Source organism: Tupaia chinensis, unplaced genomic scaffold (genome assembly GCF_000334495.1).
Source record: "Tupaia chinensis unplaced genomic scaffold, TupChi_1.0 Scaffold000335_1, whole genome shotgun sequence".
NCBI lineage: Eukaryota > Metazoa > Chordata > Mammalia > Scandentia > Tupaiidae > Tupaia > Tupaia belangeri.
The window spans coordinates 5,913,789-5,934,838 of record NW_006159829.1 but is presented as its reverse complement, the minus strand read 5'-3'; positions in this window follow the sequence as shown (position 1 = coordinate 5,934,838).

The following is a 21,050-nucleotide window of genomic DNA, read 5'->3' as shown; positions in this document are numbered from 1 at the left end:
GCCTCCCAGCTCCATGTCTTACAAGGTTTGTGATCGCAGGTGAGTAGCTCAGACATGTTAGGGCTTGGTGTCTTTATTTGAAAAGATGGATAATTCCTGTCAAAGTGTTATGTTGATTAAACAAGCTAATAGTTAGAAAGCAAATTGCAATATGCATGGCTCATAGTCAGCACCCAATAAATGATAGTCATAATGATTATTTATTTGCATTTCCTACAGCCCTGAAAATTGGCCTTAATTTCAATCACACTGAGAAATTCTTCAAACACACTGGGACACAATGAAAGTTTAATATATTTATAATTGTAGTTTGGATTATTGTTTTTGAAATTTTCTTATGTTTACTTATCTCACGCAATTTTCCTTTGATTTGAAATATTAAGTTTCCTGAGATTTCTACATACACAATTATATTAATTGAGATATAATGATATCAGCTTATTTTACAATATTTGTCTGCAGAGATCAGTAGATGGCATAATGATTCAATCACTGGACTCCCATGTAGTTGACCGTGGTTCGAGGAATGGACCTGGTGGCTTAAAACTCAGGCCAGATGCTTGTGCGTGCATGCCCAAAATCCCAAGAGGAGAATGAAGGCAAAGGAATTATGGTGTGGTCATCCCCCCAGAGGGTGACTTCTCACTTTCTGCCTGTCTCTGTCTCTCTGGCAAGTGCATGCACTCTAAAGCAAAACTCTGAGGAACAAACACAATTTTTCTGCAAATTTCATCTTATCATCTCATTATGTTGACCACATGCTCCAATATAATATTGAATAATATTTGTGATAGTACACATGTTCATGATTTTTCACAATAATCAAAGGCTTTAAGGCATCACTGTTTCTGTTTGTAAATAGCTATCATACTGAGAAACATTTATAATTATTATTACTTATTACTTACATAATTTATGCATCTTTTCAATTTGAAGCGGGTGAGTCGTAATTACATATGTTTTTCTTTGTTGTGTCGAATAATTTGTTTCCCATACCACCAGATACAATTTAATAATATCCCATTATTAATATTTTATAACTAAGACTGTAAATAAAGTTAGTCTGTAAGCCTATTCCTTTTTATCATTTAGCAAATATTGATACAATCCATACTAAGTGGCAGATATTTTGCTAAAAATTGGGGAATTCACAGGAAAACAAACTATACAGTTTGGAGTAAAACAAACTATGCTATTTTGGAACATTCAGGGTTATAGACAAGATTTAAAATTGTGATGAATGGTAAAACTATAGTATGGCCTTGAGGCTATTAAGGATGGAAGTAGTAAAGTTTAGAAAATGATCCAAAGTTCTACAAAACTCGTATGGGACCTAAGATTTGAAGAATGGTTAGATAAGAAGAGACAAAAGAGAAATGTAGCGGGAAAGGTTGAGGGAGCTGAGCACAGTCTAGTTAGTATCTTTGAGAAAGATAAGTAGTCAACCAAGGAACCCAACAAAGCTCTTCCACAAAGAGGACAGGAGGAATAGGAGCACTGAGGATCAACATGGCCCAGGATGCCGGAGCCTCAAGCACGAGATGAAACCACTGGAAACTTGGACCACATGATTGATTTCAACTTGACTCAAAATAAAGAAAGAAAGGAATTTGACAATAAAGCTCTCTGTCTTACATTGAATGTCACAAATCTCATTTTAGGGTCTTGAATCATAAGTTACTGCACATTTCTATTACAGTAACTAAAGGAAAGGTTATTTGGTTACTATTAGTTGATTCATCAGATAACCCCAATAAGGAGATGTACTTGTTATATTCCACCTCACGTATAAGTATTCTAAGATTACTCCCCCTGCCTATTATTTATGGGATTATGTAATTTTCTTATGACACTTATCAATTCCACTTTTATTTAGCACTAAATCACTGTAACTTCTCTCTCTAGGCTTTTGTTGGAAGATACAATCATACCTCCTACAATTATTTGAAAAGGAGGAGTTTGGGTATAGGTCTTCTATAGGAGAAAATGTTTATTGCCAACTCAAGCCCCTTGGTCTCTTAAACATTTGCAGTTACTTATAGGTTTTAAAATAAGGCAATGGGGAACAGCAGTTGACGAAATGGCTATGTCACTGGATTCTCATGTAGTCAATCGCAGTTCAAGTCCTGGACCCGGTGGCTTAAACTCACAACAGGTGCAAGTGCGTGCATGCCCAAGATCCTGAGAGGAGAATGAAGGAAAAGGGATTGATGCATGGCCATCCACCCTGGGGGATGATTTCTCACTTTCTGTCTCTCTGTCTCTCTCTGTCTTTCTGGCGAGCGCACGTGCCCTATAGCAAAAATCTCTCAACAAAATGAAGAAGGTGATGGATTCTTTTTTTTTTTTTAATTATTTCATTTAACTTTATTTATTTATATATCTACTTACTTATTTATTTTAATTTGACCAAAGAGGTACAGAGTGAGAGAAAGATGGAAAGTGAGAAGGCAAACCGCCAGGTCTGGGACTTGAGCCGTGGTCGGCCATGTGGGAGTCCAGAGTCCTTAACCACACCACCTGCCAGCCCCAGTGATTCTAAAAGGAGACTTATGATGGATTCTTTTTTTTTTAATTATTTCATTTAACTTTATTTATTTATATATCTACTTACTTATTTATTTTAATTTGACCAAAGAGGTACAGAGTGAGAGAAAGATGGAAAGTGAGAAGGCAAACCGCCAGGTCTGGGACTTGAGCCGTGGTCGGCCATGTGGGAGTCCAGAGTCCTTAACCACACCACCTGCCAGCCCCAGTGATTCTAAAAGGAGACTTATTAGGCAGCATATTTCCCCTATGCTCAACCTAACTCTAAAAGGTATGGGAAATGTAATTCTACATGTGTCTAGGAGACAGAAAGCTTTGTTTTCTCATTTATTATATAACACTTTCATTCCCACCTATGTTTCACAAAATTCAAGCCTTAGATATTTGTCCCTTTCTGTAAACATATAAAAGAAAAAAATAGTAAAAGCAATAATGATAATAATAGCAATAATCCAAAACCTTATTTATCATCACAATCATAAAAGATTAGTTCTTAATATGTACCATTAAATAACAGCAATTCTTTTCTTTATTGCTATTTTGAAAGCAGAACTGTTAATTGTATCTACCTTAGAATCTCCAACGTGTAGCACAGTAACTAGAATAAAAATAGATGCTAAAGATATTTGTTAAAATATAACTGTAATTATTTCTCTCTTAAGATAAATAGTTACTGAAATGAACTGTTCATGGTGGCAAACACCTGGTTCCGACTTACTTGTAATCATGCATCTTTAAAAACCCTCTTTCATTTTGACAGAGTAAGAGTAATGACCACTTCTTTCTCACGGGATAATTTATACCATAAATGTATTAGAAAATTAATTTTATAAAAGAGAAAATGATTAAGCTCCAATAAATGTCCCGCACACCTGGGGAAATGTGAATTATTGAATATGGAGTCTGCATTGAATTTTGAAAATCTGGAACAAACTGGTTGTTACTGTAGCCTGTTTTATCAAATTGCTCTGGTTAAAAAGGAGAGTGGTTAATGTGAAAGTTTTTCCCTTAAGAAAAAATACCCTCCCACCCATGTGTGTGTGTTCACAGGCACATGTGCATGCACACTCTCGCACACATGTAAAGCCTTCTCAGAAGCACAGCAATGGTCATTTTCCTTTACTGTGTTGGAATTGTGGTGGTGCCAGAAGTAAGCCACATTCAGGGAGCTTCCCCAGGACTTGTGCTAATGTCAGTACTGAGACTCACTTTCAGCTGATGAGCTGTGAGTAACCTAGGCTGGAAGCACTCTGCCATTGAATTGAAAAGCATACCTGTCCAAGCTCACTCAATGTTTCAGTTACAAGTAACTTAAAGAGCAAGAGACAAGAGAAGTATTCAGAGCACTTTTGTGAGTTCCACGGGAAGCATTAACTAGAAGGATAATGATAAACTTATGCAAAGCTCAGGAAGTCTCACGTTTGCACACCACCTTCAAGAACGCCTTGAGTGCCTGCCCTATAGCAGAGCAGTTGAGTGCTGTACATTGAAAGCCATTTCCCACATGATGACCATGGGATGAATCACGACCAATCGAAATATGTAAAATTCAATAATAACAGTAAGTTTAATTAAATAGTAATAAAATTCAAATAATAATTTTTTAAAAGTATCTTGAAAAACATGCTGGGCTTATGTGCATATGTGCCCCAAAATCCTGATGTTAGGGGGTTGGGAGGAATAGAGGGAAAGGGAATACAGCCTGACCAAGCCACCCTCGGGGGTGTTTTTGTCTATCTGTCTCTCTAGTGAATGTATGCACTCACTGACAATAAAATGTGTGTGTGTCCAAGCCACCCTCGGGGGTGTTTTTGTCTATCTGTCTCTCTAGTGAATGTATGCACTCACTGACAATAAAATGTGTGTGTGTGTGTGTGTGTGTGTGTGTGAAAGAGAGAGAGAGAAAGAGAGAGAGAGAGAATTAACTTTATTACCTTGTATTTGGAACCATAATTGTGGTTACAAAGAACAGTTTTTTCGTGCTATTCCCAGCAGTGTTTCTCAATATCCACAGGAAGAGCGCATGCTCTGAAATAGAAAGGGAAGACAGACATTTGAGCATTGTGTAGTTTAAAATAAAGGTACATCCTTCTCCCAATGTGTGTCACGACATGTACACATTTTGAATAATCATTGTAGGTGATTTTCAACTGTGTTACTCTTCTATGCTACTGTGTGTGTGTGTGTATACATTTCTAAGGGTATCTGGCAGATTTTTTTATGTCTTTTGAAATTTATTTCTTTTGATTTGCTTTTCTTCTTAGGTTGGAAATTTGGGGCAATACATCTCTATGAACAATACCTTAATAAACCCCAGCTGAGATTTAATAAACCATGTTAATATTAATGAAAAAGAAACAATAAAATGAATACAAAGTATACACATACATCCTCAAAGAAATTGAGATTTGTAGTCCACCCACAGCTCCATACACCTTTAGTCTCTGACATGGGATTTTTCTTGTCAGCTGAAAACACCTATCAGCAAATAGCTATATTTAAATTGTTAACAATGGATAATTTGAAGTCAATTGCTAATATTATAACATAAGCAAATTCCAATGTTATTTATGTTAACGTAAGACTTACCACAGATGATATGCATTGATATTTTCCTCTGTGTTTGGTCTGCTCTCATAGGCACTACACACGTGATATTTCATTTAATTCTTATTATAGCCTTAACAATGTGATAGAATTAAGACCTACTACTAGTCCATTCAAAAGAAGAGAAAAACCAAGATTCAGAGCTAAGTAACTTATACAAAGTCGCAAAGCATAAGGTAGGTGTGCAATATGAAGACGTTTAACCCTCTTCTTCCTCAGAAATGGGGACTATGTCTCTTTTCATTGAATCTGAGTGACATCTGAGCACATTTTGAATAATGAACTACAAAGGAAGTGATGCTATCAGTATCAACTATTTCAGAGACTAATAACTTCAACTTCCTGTCTCCTGGAAAGTTGTTTTATGGAAAACCCACTCTTGGATGACTTGTTGTGGCACTAGGCTAAAAGTCTCTCTATCCTGAGACCACCGTGCTGTGAGACAGCCAAGTCAGAGAGAAAGATCCTGGAGGTTGAAACAGTAGGAGGAAAAAGTGAAAGTGCTGAAGACATGAAAGCAATAGAAGCATGAGACAAGACCCATCTTGGAACTGATCTTAGGTGACTTACAGGTTATCAAACAATTGGTCTCTTGTTTTAAAACCTGAACAGCTACATCAACATTTATTTTAAGCCATATAATCTAAGATTTAAGAAATAATGTAGTATTTGACACTTGGAATATAATTTGGTCCCTAGAATTAGAATGCTACCTTAACACAGGTCTACAGCAAGTAGCATTGGCTTTGGGTGTTGTCAATGCCCTGGAGCTAGGGTGGGCTTGATGGTGCTGCTGGTGAGGGCTTGGAGGATAGCAAGGATGGTAACAGATGAACTATGTGTTGTTGTGGTGAAAAGTTTAGTGAAATTGTCATTTGTAATCATTTTAAAAAGATAACCTAGCAAAAATAAGTTGTGTTTCTGCCTGAAGTTTCTAGGCAGAACGTTGAAAGTGTAACTGGTATTTTTCAGATGTATATGCAGGTGTGGCTAGAGATAGACGAGTCAAAGGAAAAACTGGGATTTTAACAGAATTAATCAAGAATATAAATGATTCGATACTTATTTACTCAGAAAAAAACTAAAACAATGTAATATCCACCGTCTTTTCAAGCAGCCAATGGTTATCAAAGTAAGTGATAGCCTCAGGTGAAGGATCAAAATCCTAGTACTGTCACTGATTTGACGTGCAGTTTCATGGTAAGATTCAAATCAAGGTTGTTTTGTAAAACCATTGGATAAGACCCCAGAAAAATGAAAGGAGATATTTCATAGATTCTCTTAACTCAACAAAAGGCCTGTAAGAATTGTGAAGATATGACTTGTGAACCCATTCAAGCAAGCAGTAGGGACTCTCGGGACTGTAAGAGTATTGACTCACAATAGCTTCAAAAGTGGTTCGAGATCCTGAAATGTTCATTTGGGTGTGGTCAGAGAAGTGGAGTACTATTGATGCACTGGAATATCATACAGTTTTCAAAAGAAATTATATCATCTTGGATTAAAAGGAAGAAAGATAGTTTTTAAAAAAAGAAAAAGAAAATTGAGTATAAGCCTATACATCCTTAATTATGGACGGGAAGCTGACTCAGCAAGCTACTTGACTTCAAAAAAAAAGAAGATCATTTTTATAGAAAAGGATATCCCACTAAGAAGGAGGAATTGAAAACCCAAAAGAAACTGAGTTTCAGGAAAGCAGAGTTCCAGGCAGCTGGAAGCAGTTGTCCAAACTGCCCTCAGAATTTCTATAGACCATTAACTGCTAGGTGACTTCTATCCGCCCCTACTTGGACAGAACTGTCTGCTGCATTTCCTTACACCAGTGTCTTTACTAAACACTGTGTGTGATGAGGAGAGATGGACAAGACACTGTGTCTTTTATCCACAGGCTGTAAGCCTAAGCGGAGCCACATTCAGGGAGCTTCCCAAGGAGTTGTGCTAATGTCAGTACTGAGACTCACTTTTAGCTTCATTCTGAAGTCGTAATAAGATTAGACCTTCTACTGCCTTGGCAGGTGACCAGTACATTTTGTTTCAGATAGCAATGTAACCGTTCTGTGGCTAGAGGGTGGATTCTAGCAGATTAAAGACAGACACTGTTTGGCCATTTTAGTGCCATAATGGTGACATGCTGCACAGGAATGCTGGATTCATGTGGAAGGTCTAGGGTTCCGTTCCCCAACTTACACTGGGTATGAGTGTCTGTGACGCTGACTGGCTGAGAGGGATGGGGTGTGGAGGGGATCACAGTGTGACACCCTATTGAGGATGCTTGTCTCTGTCTCTTATGAAAATACAAAATTTTTTAGAAGAAAAGATAAGAATTGTATTATTCTGGTAGGGCTTCCATAACAAGATTATCATACTGAGTGGTTTAAACAACAGAAGTATATTGTCTCACAGTTCTGAAGGCTGGAAGTCCAAGATCAAGGTGTAATCAGGGCTGATTCCCTCTAAAGGATATGAGGAAAAAGAAATTCCATGCTTCTGTCCTAACTTCTAGTAGTTTTCTAGCAATCCTTGGAATTCTGACTAGTAAACACATTCCCCTAATCTCTGCCTTCCTGCTTACATTACATATTGAGTTGAATTTGTTGTACATACTGTATTACCCAGGAGAAAATCTTCCAGATGAAGTTTTAGAGAGGATAAAATGATCACGCGGTAAGTATATGAATAAGATTCTGAGGGTATCCATCAAAGATTTGCAGCTCAGGAAATTCCAGGTGTATGTTCAAGTGTTTGGCATCAAAATCTCTTTTTACTTTTATATCAAGGTTATAGCTGCCTAATTAGAATTTTCTTGGCCAGAGTGTGTTAGGGAAAACAAGTATGCAATGACATTTACTCTCCTTTCTAAGTGGGAATGTCTAAACTGCATATGTGAGATAGAAATTTTACTTCATCCTTCCCTTTCGGTTAGAGGTCAGTCCTGTCCAGACGCCCACGAGGAGCCATGTACAATGCATTTCAGAACTGTTTTCCCCTCCTGACAGCAGAAGGAAGGACTTACCCACTGGCTTCTGCTCACCACACACACTGATCTGAAGGTTACTCAGTAAGACACTAGTCAACTTGCGTCTTCAGGCTCTATTGCCACTGCTCCTTAACAGGACATAGAAGTACTACAATGTAAAACATTCCTTGTTTAGTCATCTGAGTTTTATTTTTACTTCTTCTTATCACACATAGTAATGATGTTCAGTTACCCCTGATGATATGGAAAGTAAAAGAAATGATTATGTGGTAGTTTTTGTCATAGAATCACTGGAATCGTTATTTCCTCTGATTAAAAATCCAAAAATGTTGTTCAGAAGACAGAGAATCAAGTTGAAAGTATAGGATGTGCAAACTCCCAAAGTGAGTCAACAGGGCAAGAGTCAATCCATCTCTTCCCCTCAGCCCCCTGACCATTTATCCTAATCTTTTGGGACAGAACACAGCCTATTGCCTTTTGATTCTATGTACATACTAGGTCCTGGAGGGGAAAACCAACCATGCAGGGTGATTTCTCTGAGCCAGAATCCAAGCTGACTCTTTAGTTAACCATTCCATCATGGGACGGTCCAAGTAATGTGATCCATGGTAGCCCCAGTGGTTCCTGCAGTCATTGATAAACTGCTTCTTCTCAAATGCATCTCTCATTCTGAAGGAATGTTGTGTGGTATCTGATTTCAGTCATTCTTATCTGGAAGTTCTAGGGAAGCTTTCCAAACTTTTCTCATTGTTGGCAAAATACACCTCCTTAAAGCTGGAGGGCTGCTGTGCCCTGGCGTTGCTGTCTGTGGGCTGAGAGCTGCCATCAGGTCCAGGAGGCTGCCACATTCCTTATTGAGCTGCCTGTTCAGTCTCAAGCTCACATTGGCACTTCAGATCCTTCTTACACCTTGAATCTCCAATTTACTTTTCTGTGAGAGCCACAGACAACTGTTTACTTTTGAAGGGTTCCTGTCATTGTGTCAAGCCTACTGAGATAATCTCCCTTTATAAAGTCAGCTGTGCCACTTAACATAGCCTATCACAGATGTAAAATCCATCATATTCACAGTCCCAGAAATAATCCATTGCATGTCCACAGGGATGAGAACTCTTGGGGGCCATCTTAGAATTCTGCCCATTACAGCTGGGAAGGCACATGCACATCCAATGGAGGAGTCAACTAAGGTGATGACAGATTTCTGTTCCATTCAGAGTTGAGGAGCCTCATGTAGTCTAACTAGGCTCCCATGGATGAGACTATATTGAATTCTCAGTATCACGCCTCAGTGAGAGCAGAATAAGCATATAGCACTTTGGGAAGAACTCTACTTGGTGAACGAAAACCCATGCTGTTAGACACATGCATAGCTTCCTCTGAGCCCCAGTGGCCCTTCTGCTAATGGACTCATTATCCCAGCATGAGGATGGCTGATAAGGCAGCATGGGCGACATCTCCAGGGAGAATTATCCTGGTGGTGTCTCTTTCTTGGTGGTTGTTCCAGAGTGGACACTAATGAAAATAACAATTTTTACCTGAGAGATCACCTTTTTCTCATAAGTCCTTTTACATGTCTCTTTTCCAAACATTCCCATCTCTAACTTTGCCATTCTTGCTTCTTTAAGCCTTTTGATTACAGAGGCAAGTTGCCTGCCACTGCCCTGCCTGGATGCCTGTACGTATTTTTACCGTTTCTATTTTCCTTTATAAATACTCAGTGAGCAATTGAACAGTTTAACCCTCTGCTCACTGAGGGGATTCCCTTCACTGCTGTCTTTCGAGGTCACCCTAGAGGAAGGCAGAATGGCTGTAGCTGTCCACTGTTGACACCTACCAGCATATCAAAGTGATTAATTGGTGAACTGGACACAAAAAATTATGTATCGATAAAGGTGCCAGTTGATAGATTGATGGAGACAGAGTCCCTAGTTGATCACTGAGAAATTGTCATAAGAACATAACATCTTGTGGAGTTAAGTTATAAAATGTTGTTAATATATTATTGATTAAGACTATCTATAGAAGTGAAGGCAGAGGTATTTATTTGTTGTTTTTGTTTTTGTTTTTTAATTTCTGATTTAGGTAGAAGATTTAATAGAAATACCGTGCTTCAGGAACTAACTGAAAAAGCACAATCTTTTTGAAAACTTCTAACAAGATTTGTATCAATTCAACATTCAAGTGTAGTTTTTAGAGTCAAGTTAAATGCTTTAGAGAAAACCAAGATGGCTGCTTTACATCTGGCACATCCTTCCCGATTCTCACCCCAGGCGTGCAGCAGGGTAAATATTTCTGCAGGCGCCCACATGTTCTCTTCTTTGCCAAAATCTCTACTGCTAATACTCCTTATCCCTCTAATTCATTCTCTTTCATTCTGTTGTTGACAACAAATCACTTTGGATTTGAAAATGACACAATCTAAGCAATATTTTACGTCCATAACACATCTGTGGGGGTGGAAATTAATAAGAAAATAGGGAGATGATGTCTGACTGAGTTGTCTTTCCCACCTGTTTGACTTCAAGTAGACTCTGAACTCCTATGGACTTTAGATACTCTCAGGTAAAATGGATTGTAATATCTGTTAGGTTTAACTCACAGAACACATAGATAGAGACGCCAGGCGGAGGCACAGCAGTGGTAAGCCTGGGCACACATGGGAAGTCATGGATTTAGAACCAAAGACCTCCATGGGGTGGGCAGGTGGCATGGGGGTTAAGAACACTGGACTCCCACATGATTGACTTTTTTGAGTCCCGGACCTGGCGACTTGTTTTCTCACTTTCCCTTTCCTTCTCACTGTCTGATCAAATTAAAAAAAAAAAAAAAAAGCAACAATAACAAATGGAATTAAAGAAATAAATAATTATGGGGGGGGAGGCAAGAACCTCCCTGAGCACATGAGGTGCAGGTGTGTCCATGGTCTGGGCTGGCTGAGACTGGGTGGATTGTACTACAGGGTTGAGATGCCTCTCTTTCTCTCTCCCATGTCTCCCTCTCTCTTTTCCCATGAAATAGAGACAGAGAGAGAGAAAAAAGTGAATACAATTTTTTAAATAGTTGATAGAAAACATTTCTCATAATGTAGAAAACAAATATGTTTATAATTTCTGCAGATTTGGCATACATATTCCTCTTAACAATACAAGTAAATAAATGTCTTATAAAATGAATTAACAGTATAAACAAAATTCAGCGAGGACCCTATCTTTAAAGTACTGAAGAATTAATTTATTTTTTAATAAAAACATTATACTAGTCTGAAACTCTTCTTTATATATTGAAGGAAGTACCTAAATACTTCATACATGGTAATATATATTGTTGAATGCTTTTATTTTTGAATAAAATAAAATATATGCAGATGTTTTTTACATATATGTATGTATATATATTTGCTTTAGGGAGCGTGTACTCACTGGAGATTTTGGGCATGCACACACACATGCCTGCTGTGAGTCTCAAGCTGTCATGTCCAGGACCCAAACTGCAGTTGGCCATGTGGGAGAACAACATCTCAATTACCACACCACCTGCTGACCCCACATTGTATAATTTTTATATGTCAATGGTTTCATTTGTCTTTTTCTTAATTCATTCAGTTAAGTAAAATAATTTATGGAAAGAACTCAATTTAGTTCCAAAGACCAATATTTTTACATAGGACCAACACGTAACAGGAAGACAGTTGTCCTAATCTGAAAAGAGTATTAGTGAATTAAAATAATAAAGTCTTTAGGAATTAACAATATCACCCTGCAGACTTGTATCAGGAAGAAGAATGCCTCCCTCCCCCAAAGTGTTCATATCTAGATACCCGGATTATGTAAATATAAGTTAACTTTTATAGCAAAAATTGTTTGGAAATGTGATTATATTAAGGATCTTGAAATGGAAATGTTATCTTAAATTATCGACTGGGGGAATATGGTCACAAAAGTCCTTCTAAGAGGGAAGCAAGAGCTTCAGGATGGAAAGAAGATAGGATGGGTTGCATCCAAGGTTTAAGGCTTGAAGTTTGTGCTGCTGCTTGGAGATGGGAGAGGGGCATGAGCCCTGGAAATAGAAAGGCTCTGGTGGTTGAAAGAAACAAGGAAGCAGCTTTTCTCCTGGAGAGTCTTAGAAAGAAGAAAAGAAATCTTGTTTGACTAACACCTTGATTTTAGCCAATTGAGACCCATTTTGAACATCTGATGTAAGAAAATAAATGACTCTACTTTAAGCCACTATGTTTTTAATATTTTCTTACTTCAACATAAGAATATAATCTTTTTCCTTTTCTTTTTGTAGAGGCTTTTGCCTCAGGGAGTATGTGCTTGTCAGAGAGAAAGAGAGAGAGAACATAAGAGGGAAAATGAGAAATCACCCACCAGGGGTTGGCATGTCTCAACCCCTTCTTTTCCATTATCCTCCTGGAATCTTGGGCATGCATGTACACAGCCCTGAGTGAGTTTTAAACCACCAGGTCCAGGACTTGAACTGTGGTCATCCATGTGGAAATCCACCAATGTAATTACTAAGCCATCTGCTGGCTCCAGCTTAAGAATATAATGAAAGACATTTTAAAAAAATATTTTTATGTTTTTTGTGGGTTTTTTTTTTTTTCCATAGGGGATGTATACTCACTGAAGAGGAGAGAGACAGAAAGAAACAGTGAGAGGCAAAGTGAGAAATCACCCCCTGATTGGAATGGCCATGCCACAATCCCTTCTCTTCCACTATCCTCCTGGAATTTTGGGCATGCATACACACATGTCCAGTGTGATTTTTCAAGGCACCAGGTCCAGGACTTGAACCATGGTTGGTCATATGGGAATACAGTGCCCTAACCAACATACTACCTGTTTGAATCCTACTATGCGCCAGGCACCATCAGTATAACAAACTCTCTGATCTTACGGAGCTCATCTCGTTCCTAAAGCTTTTTATTTGCCATATTTTCTTTTCATAGTTCAGTGAGAAACTGTCTAAAATGTAAACAGGAGACTGTTTTCTGGTATATTTTGTATCCATTGTTTTCAAATGGGCTGAACACTTTGACCATTTAAAACGTATTCTACATAAATTATGTATTATAGATCAGCAATGGAATGTAATCGTCAGTGTTTAATTTGTGTCCATAATTTCAGTCCAATCAATTGAAAGAAGCAGTAATATTACTCTTAGATTTATTGCTTACATCATATAGCTAGAGTAAAACTGAGCAATAAATTTCCTAAAAGGAGGCAATTGTCGACAAGCCACTAAATTGTGATAAACACGCTACAAATTAGAATGCAGTTATATGTTAAATAACCAATTTTACAACCAAAATGAGTTACTAATGCTTATATTTTTCTTTAAATGAATAGGTAGTCAACTACATCTGTACATTGACAATGAAGCAGAATATTGATACCTTCATGTTTAATAAAACACTTGATTGTTTTTGTCTCATGCACTGGCTGCAAAGAAATATTAATGATTTAGAAAAATCTGCTAAGAGCTTTTTTGATTCAGAATAAGTTATCTTTGTCATTAATAACTGAAATTTTTGTAGTAGTTTAAAAAGGATTTTCATATGTACTATGTAAGTTAGTCCTCTCAGTAATTTTTCCTACAGATGAGGAAATTTACCCGTAGGTAGATTTCAAGATTTTCCTAAAATTACAGAGCCTGTTGGTGGAACGTCTATACCTTGAGGTGAGTTATTTTTATTGCATATAATCAAGCAAATCTTAATGTGCATTTCCCTGAAGTCAGTCACTCACATATTACCTTTGAACGTTTCACTTCATTTGCATGATGCTTATTTATGGCTTTCAAATAAACCCATTACTGATTTTGAGTTCAATGAGTGCTTTATGAAAGAAAACTATTAGAATGCAGAGATATCTGTCTTTAAAATTACAAAGTATTCATCTTAATATTCTTTTTTTTCTTTTTTAAAGAATTTTTCTTATTTAACTTTATTTATATATATATTTATTTATTTAATTTAACCAGGGAGGGACAGAGTAAGAGGGGGATAAATGACGGCGAGAGAGAGAGAGAAACTGAGAAAGCAAGCTGCCAGGTCTCAGACTCGACTCGAGGTCAGCTGTGTGGGGTCCAGGATCCTTAACCACCACTCCACCTGCCAGCCCCTTAATATGCTTTTCGTAAAGATCTTCGTTTTCTGTTCGTCTGTTTGTTACATCATTTTGTTGAACTGAGAGATTATTGAATGCATAAGAGAAATGAACACTGAACTGATGTTTTTAGCTCATCTATATGACTTATGCTATTTTATAGCAAGTTTTCTACTACCTAAATCTTTCTGGACTGCAAATAGTTCTAATCCCACCTTCTGGGGAACACTATGATTCCTATTACTGCCTTCCATTGTCTGACAGCAACTTGCCAGGATTACTATGTGACATGTACTGGATGAATGCAGAGTAAAGGGACTGTCCATTATTGTTCTTTGTGCATGTTTCACTCATTCACTAAATACTACAACAGGAAAGGGGATATTATACATCTCCATTTTAGAAGTTGGCAAATTATAGTCCACAAGCCAAGTCCAGCCTGACATCTGTTTTTGTAAATTATGATAGCGACTTGGCTTTGCCTATCCGTTTATGTGTGGCCTATGTTTGCTTTCAGGCTACGGTGGCAGATTTGAGTGATTGTCACAGAAAGCATACAGCCTCCAAACCTAAAATATACTCTCTGGTCACTTACACAAAATGTTTGGTAACCTCTGCTACAAAAGATATGAGAAATAATTTTGCTCTTCAATGTCCAATAAAAACACATGCAAATACACTTGTGCAGACATTCAGAAGTGTTTTAGATAGATAGATAGAGATATAGAGAAATAGATACATATAAATAGATAATAGGGAGCATAAGAAAATGAGAATGATGTCAATTCAAAGCATTAAAAAATGGTGAGAAGTTGTATTCAGGCTGGATCCTTAAATGGATAGAAGATTGTGGTAAGTACAAACGAGAGGTGATATGAACTAGCATTGAAAGGTATACTCTCTCAGTGTGATCTGAGCAGCAAGAAACCAAACACCAACAGTAGGTTGAGCTTAAGTTTGCATGCAATAGGAAAAGTGGAGAAAGCCCATTCTGTGTGTTTGCTGCAGCACAGTGCTGTTAGCAGCCCTGTGATTTTCAACCTCTGTGACTCTCATGCTCTGCCTTAAACTTAGCAGGCAGGAGAGAAAGGCTCCGGAGACATGTGTCACTCCATCAGGAAAGTGATTTCCCCAAATCCTCCCCACGATACTATGCTTATGACTCATTGGTACTTCACAGGGACACCTCTGGATTCCAGGGAGGTGAGAACTTGTCAAGAACATAGTTTAGTACAATTTGTTGCCTCAATAACTCAACAGTGATGGTAATTGGGGAAGAGCTCAAAAGAGACAGAAGAGTTTGCTCTCGTTCAGTGGAATGGAGCCCTGAGGCTTATGTAACCTGAATGTACTTTGAGGAGAAATTTGCCTGTGATTAAGACCTGCTTTAGAGAGATGGATTTTGGCATCTTCTGGCTAAGGGTTGAAAATGCTATTTCTTGTTCGATTTCTTTCTCAACTCATCAAAGCTATTCTGAGTGAAAACTTCTTTATTTAAAGCTTGCTATTCTCAGTTCATCCCTGTAGTTCCTCAAAACTAATTTTGTCTTAAAATTAATTGAGACAGTCACACATTCAGGCAGTCTCAGTACAAGAAATCAAGGTTTCTAAAAAATCTTCTCCATAAATCTGTTTTTCATCTTTGTTTTCTACACATCTGGTAACAAATACTTATTGAGCAGCAGCTATGACCTAGACATGGCTATCTGCACTGGAGACTCAGAGACCGAATCTGATCTTTGTACTGGAGGGATTTTCTCCTAGTGGATGCTTGTATATAAAGCAGTGGAATAAGAAGAATAAATGGAAGTGGTTCTTCCCTGGATCAAGGACATCTCACATTGATTACATACAGTGGGAGTGCTCGATCCTCATCCAGTCTGTGATTCTAGCAGGTGACTGGTTCACAATCACTTCCTTTTAGAACCTCTCTCTTCCTATATCTGGTCTGTCCATGAAGTATGGGGAAGGGCTCGACTTTCTTTGGGATTTCCCCCTGAACTCTATAAACATTACGGCTTTCTTGGCCTCTATAGCATGGTATTCCTGAACATTCTATTTAACTTTCTTGATAATTAAATCAGGGAAATTCCTTCATGCACGCGTGTTAATTACCATCAAATTATAATGAATCCCAAAGCACGTTCCCTAGTTAGAATCCTGTCCTTACATCCCTACTCTTTGATCTGTACATTTCTGGGACACTTCAAGTAGCAGACTCGACTCATCAATGCCTTTTCTTCTACAGGTTACCCTTCTCAATAAACTTCCTCCTAAACCTGTCACTGTCTCAATTTTTCATCCGACCTGGAATCTCAGGAATTGGCCCTCCTAAACAGCCTGTGGCTCTCCTCGCTGCCCTCTCCTGCCCTGCCATGCTGGAAAGTGGCAGTCTTCTCAGGCTGCTCTCCCTCCCTCCTCCATTGCCTAACCACAAGAGGGGCTTTTAAGGCCAAATGAAACATGCTACATCCCTGCTTATACTTACATTCTCACTTTTTGTTTCATTTTGTTTTTTCTTTAAAGAAATCCAAACTTTGTAACTGGATTCAAAGGAGCAGATGCAGGATCTGTGAGCACTCCTCCCAGCACTAAGCTTCCCCACTGGCTGCCATGGAGCCGCAGAGGTGCACACAGTGCCTGGGAGCACTCTGCTCCCCCTGCGGCAGCTGACTTGCTCTCCCATCAGCAGGAGGAATGTGGGCAACTTTGGGGTGGACCTTTATGGGGCCAGGTGTGCTCTTTGCCTCTCCCTGAGCTATTCTCTTATAACAGCCTCTTCTCAGTGCCCATGTGGTTCAGCAACACAAGGGGGACTGTCTATCTGGTTTTCCTGGGACAGTTTCAGGCTATAACAAAGCATTTCCCTTTCTCTTGAAACCTCTTAAATCTGATAATACGCCATAGGATCATCTTAGTTCCAAATCGTAACTTGCCCTATTGTGATGCATCTTTCTCTCAGATGTTGTTTCCCACTAGATGTTAAGCTCCAGTGTTGGAGGAGTGGTGCTCAGTTGCCTTCCGTTTTGCCCCCCTCACTAGCAAGGCATAAGTGGATAGCCACTACTCAATTACTTAGAGTCTCCCGCTGTGTTCCCCTGGGAAAGGTTGTTCCAATCACATTGATGTGAATGGCACCTCTGTTCACAGTCTGCACAGCTAGATGTGACTGGCCAGCCTTACAATACCCACGAAGAACATTTCTGATCTATCCTGACCTCAGTTTCCTTCCTGGCTGCCTACAGGGTTTCCAGGGTTTAAATCAATGATTTTTATTTATTTATTTATTTATTATTATCATAATCTTGTTTATATTACAATGAATCACCGGTAACTTCACAGTATATTACATTTTACCAATGATTCTGATATAACCCCATCGAGCTTCAACTCTTCCATGGTTATTGACTGTCTCCCTTCAGCTCTGGAGCACCTGCAGACAGGAAGCTTAGCTACCTGCTCACTTGTTACTTCCTCTGTCTGCCAGATGCATTGTGCTTAGTAGGCATGTACTGAATTAAATTGCTCACTTAATATGGATCGCAGTGCATATTAACTAGAGAGGCAATGACGTGCATTGGTTTTCCAGGAAGATGGAAGGAGAGAAACAGCATTACAAGTAGAGAGAATAGAATGAACTGTTTTCAAGTTTTTCAAATATTTTCCATATATATATTTTTTAAAGGAGATTTTTGCTATGGGGCATATGTGCTCACGGGAGAGACAGAGGGAGACAGGGAGACAGAAAGCAAGAAATCATCTCCCCCGGGGTGGGGCATGGCCATGCTGCAATCCCTTCTTCTCCATTCTCCCCTTGGGATTTTGGGCACGCATGCATACACACATGCCTAGTGTAAATTTTAAACTGCCTGGTCCAGGACTTGAACCATGGTCGACTATGTGGGAATCCAGTGACACAACCATCATGCCATCGGCTGGTCCCCATTATTTTTCATATTTTTAAAATATTTATTTCATTCATGATAGAGTGTGTGCACACACACATAAAAGAAAGAGAGCTTTAGCAGGGTCTCATCACACCATCATTCCTTTTTTCTGGCCCTCTAGCTTGCCAGGGTCTCAAGCAGTTGTGTGCATGCCCCCAGCGTGTTTTCAGGCTGACCCAGGGATCAGAATGTGCAGTGAACCATGTGGCTTTGGGAACTGCCATTCAGTGTGCTGCCGAAGCGTAACCTACCTGGGCCTCCAGATTCTTCAGTTTATTAGCTATAATTTGGACTCACGTTTCAATGTATTTGCATATGTTACTGAGGTAATGGTGGATGTAAGGTAGAAATACAGTATTTTATCATAGTACCAAGGAATGTTAACTAATCTCCCCCATCGACTCAGTTAGTACTTAGCCGCCTTCTAAGGGACTGAGTTTAGAGGGAAAAAAACACATAAACTTGGAAAGCCAGAACTCTTCAGTAGGTTAAATTATTTTCTTCTTGAGTGTTTACCTGATTCCTAGGAGACAATTCGTTTTTTGCTGAAAAGGTTGAAAAGTGGCTTCCAGGTCCTTGAATGAAGGGTTATTAGATGGACCACAGCTAGCTGTTTTTCATAAAGGAAAAGACAAAAGACAGTATCGCGTGGCAGCAGGAGAAACTTTTAAAGTACTAGAATAATCTTATAGGTCTCTCTGGTAATGCTGTATAAAAGGGTATGGAAAATTCTTTCCACGTGTCACTTAAACATAACAAAAAAGGGCCTAGCAAGTAGTGTAGTGGTTAAGGTGCTGGAATCTCACATGCTCTAATGCGGCCAAGTCCTGGACTTGGTGGCTTGCATGTCTAAAATCCTCAGTGGAGAATGAAGGGGAAAAGACTGTGGTAGAAAGCACCCAGGGTTTCTTTTCTCTCTTTCTCTTTCTCTCTTACAAGTGCATGCACCCTATAGAAAAACACCTTAAAAAGAAAGAAAGAAGAATAGCAAAGAAATGTTCTGTTGAAGTATGAATATTTGATAAAAATAATGATACTTATATTGTGTCTGAAACTATTTCTTCAAGTCAACTCTACTTCTGGCGACAGGAGAAGTGAGAATAAAAGACATTGAAAACTTATTAAGGCAACTACTGTATGTCAGGTCCTGTTTCTGAAACTTAACACTTTTGTATCACTTTCTAACAATCCCACACATTGAATTTATTGTCCTCAAAATCAAACAGTAGTGCCAAAGGAAAAGCTGGAATGGCAATAAAAGACAATCCGTCACACGTACGTGTGTGTGTCAATGTGTGTGTGCATCTGACAGTGTGTGTACATCATGGGTTTACATGAGAGCATTTGTACACTGTGTGTATGTGTGTGTGTGTTCAGTGAGGGTGAACTGATCACAGCCTTGCTCATGCAGTTTCTTCTCCAAGGAGAAACCATTGTGGAGCAATAACCAGTGGGCAAGGTAAAGGCAGACAAAGCCAGAAGGTAAGTAGAACAGAGAAGCAAGCGAAGAACAACACCTAAACAAAACATTGTGATTTCGGTTTGTTTTAGAAAAGGGTGAGGAGCCAGGAAACTTCCCCAGAAATAGAGCCAGATGGCAATCTGTCCACTGACTGCCTCAGCAACAGGTACACACACATTTTGGTTTATCATGGTCAAATGAACCAGAAAGACATGGATCAATAATGTCTGAGTCCCAGAAGCAACCACACAAAAACTTCACTGGCTTTTTCTCAACCCAGGAAGATGTGCAAACAGCTCCCCCACCTGCCTGTGAACAGGAAGGCATATCACCTCACTGAAGACCCCGGAGGGATTCCCTCCTGACCCCCCACCACAATTTCTCGGTTTCCACAGCCTTTTAATTTTGCTTCATAGAAGTGGTGCACAAATATTCCCATGTTCATGGACGTGGAAACCTCCTGGATGGATGTGTTTGCCACTTTCCTTGTGTCTGTGCAATTTCATGATCAGAAAACATATTGTTCTCTGGGCTCTGCTTTGACCTAGAGACTGACTTAGAACCTTCTATTTATTTTATCCATATTTTTTAAGTAAAATCTTACAAGGAATTTTATTATGTAAAATACTCACAAACACACCCTTCTGTTGGACTGAGGAAAGGAAGCCTGAAAGTCCTGGCCTTCTTCTTGGCTCCTTCTGCAGAATGGCTACTCCTTCCTTCAATCCCACCTCTCTGCACTCTTTTCCCTCTAGAACTCATCATGGGATCTAGCTTTTCCAAAAAAAAAGTGTTTGAGACTTCCTGAAAGGAAGCCAACAGTCATCAGAGGTTGGGCACTTTGTTTTTTATTCGCTCAACAGGAACATCTGTGGCAGTAGCAACTTAGGGGACAAGTTGGGCAACAAAGCTCAGCACAAAATTTGGATGTTCTGTGTCCTGGCTGTCCCTCTCTGTAACCCCGTACTCCCTGAGTTTTGCCAGTTCTGCCTACTTCCCCAGCTCTCGGGCCATAAACCGACTCTCAGTTGCCAGGGCTCCTTTGCATGTTTTCAAGGACTGAAGGAAGTCCATAAGAGGAGTGTCTACTATGTCTTTTCTGAGCTGGAGACTAGTGGCACATGCTGGTAGCTTCACGGTCTACCTTGCTGTGAACAACTTCCACAGGTTGCTAGATAGCCTGTTTGTGAGGTTGGGAACCATCAGTAAATTATTATTATTATTATTATTATTATTATTGGATAAGTTTTTGCTATAGGAAGTGTGTGTTCACCTGAAAGACAGAGACAGAGGGGCAGAAAGCGAGAAATCACCCCTCGGTGGGGGATGGCCACACCGCAATCCCTTCTCCTCCATTCTCCTCTCGGGATCTTGGGCACACACACACACACACAACCACA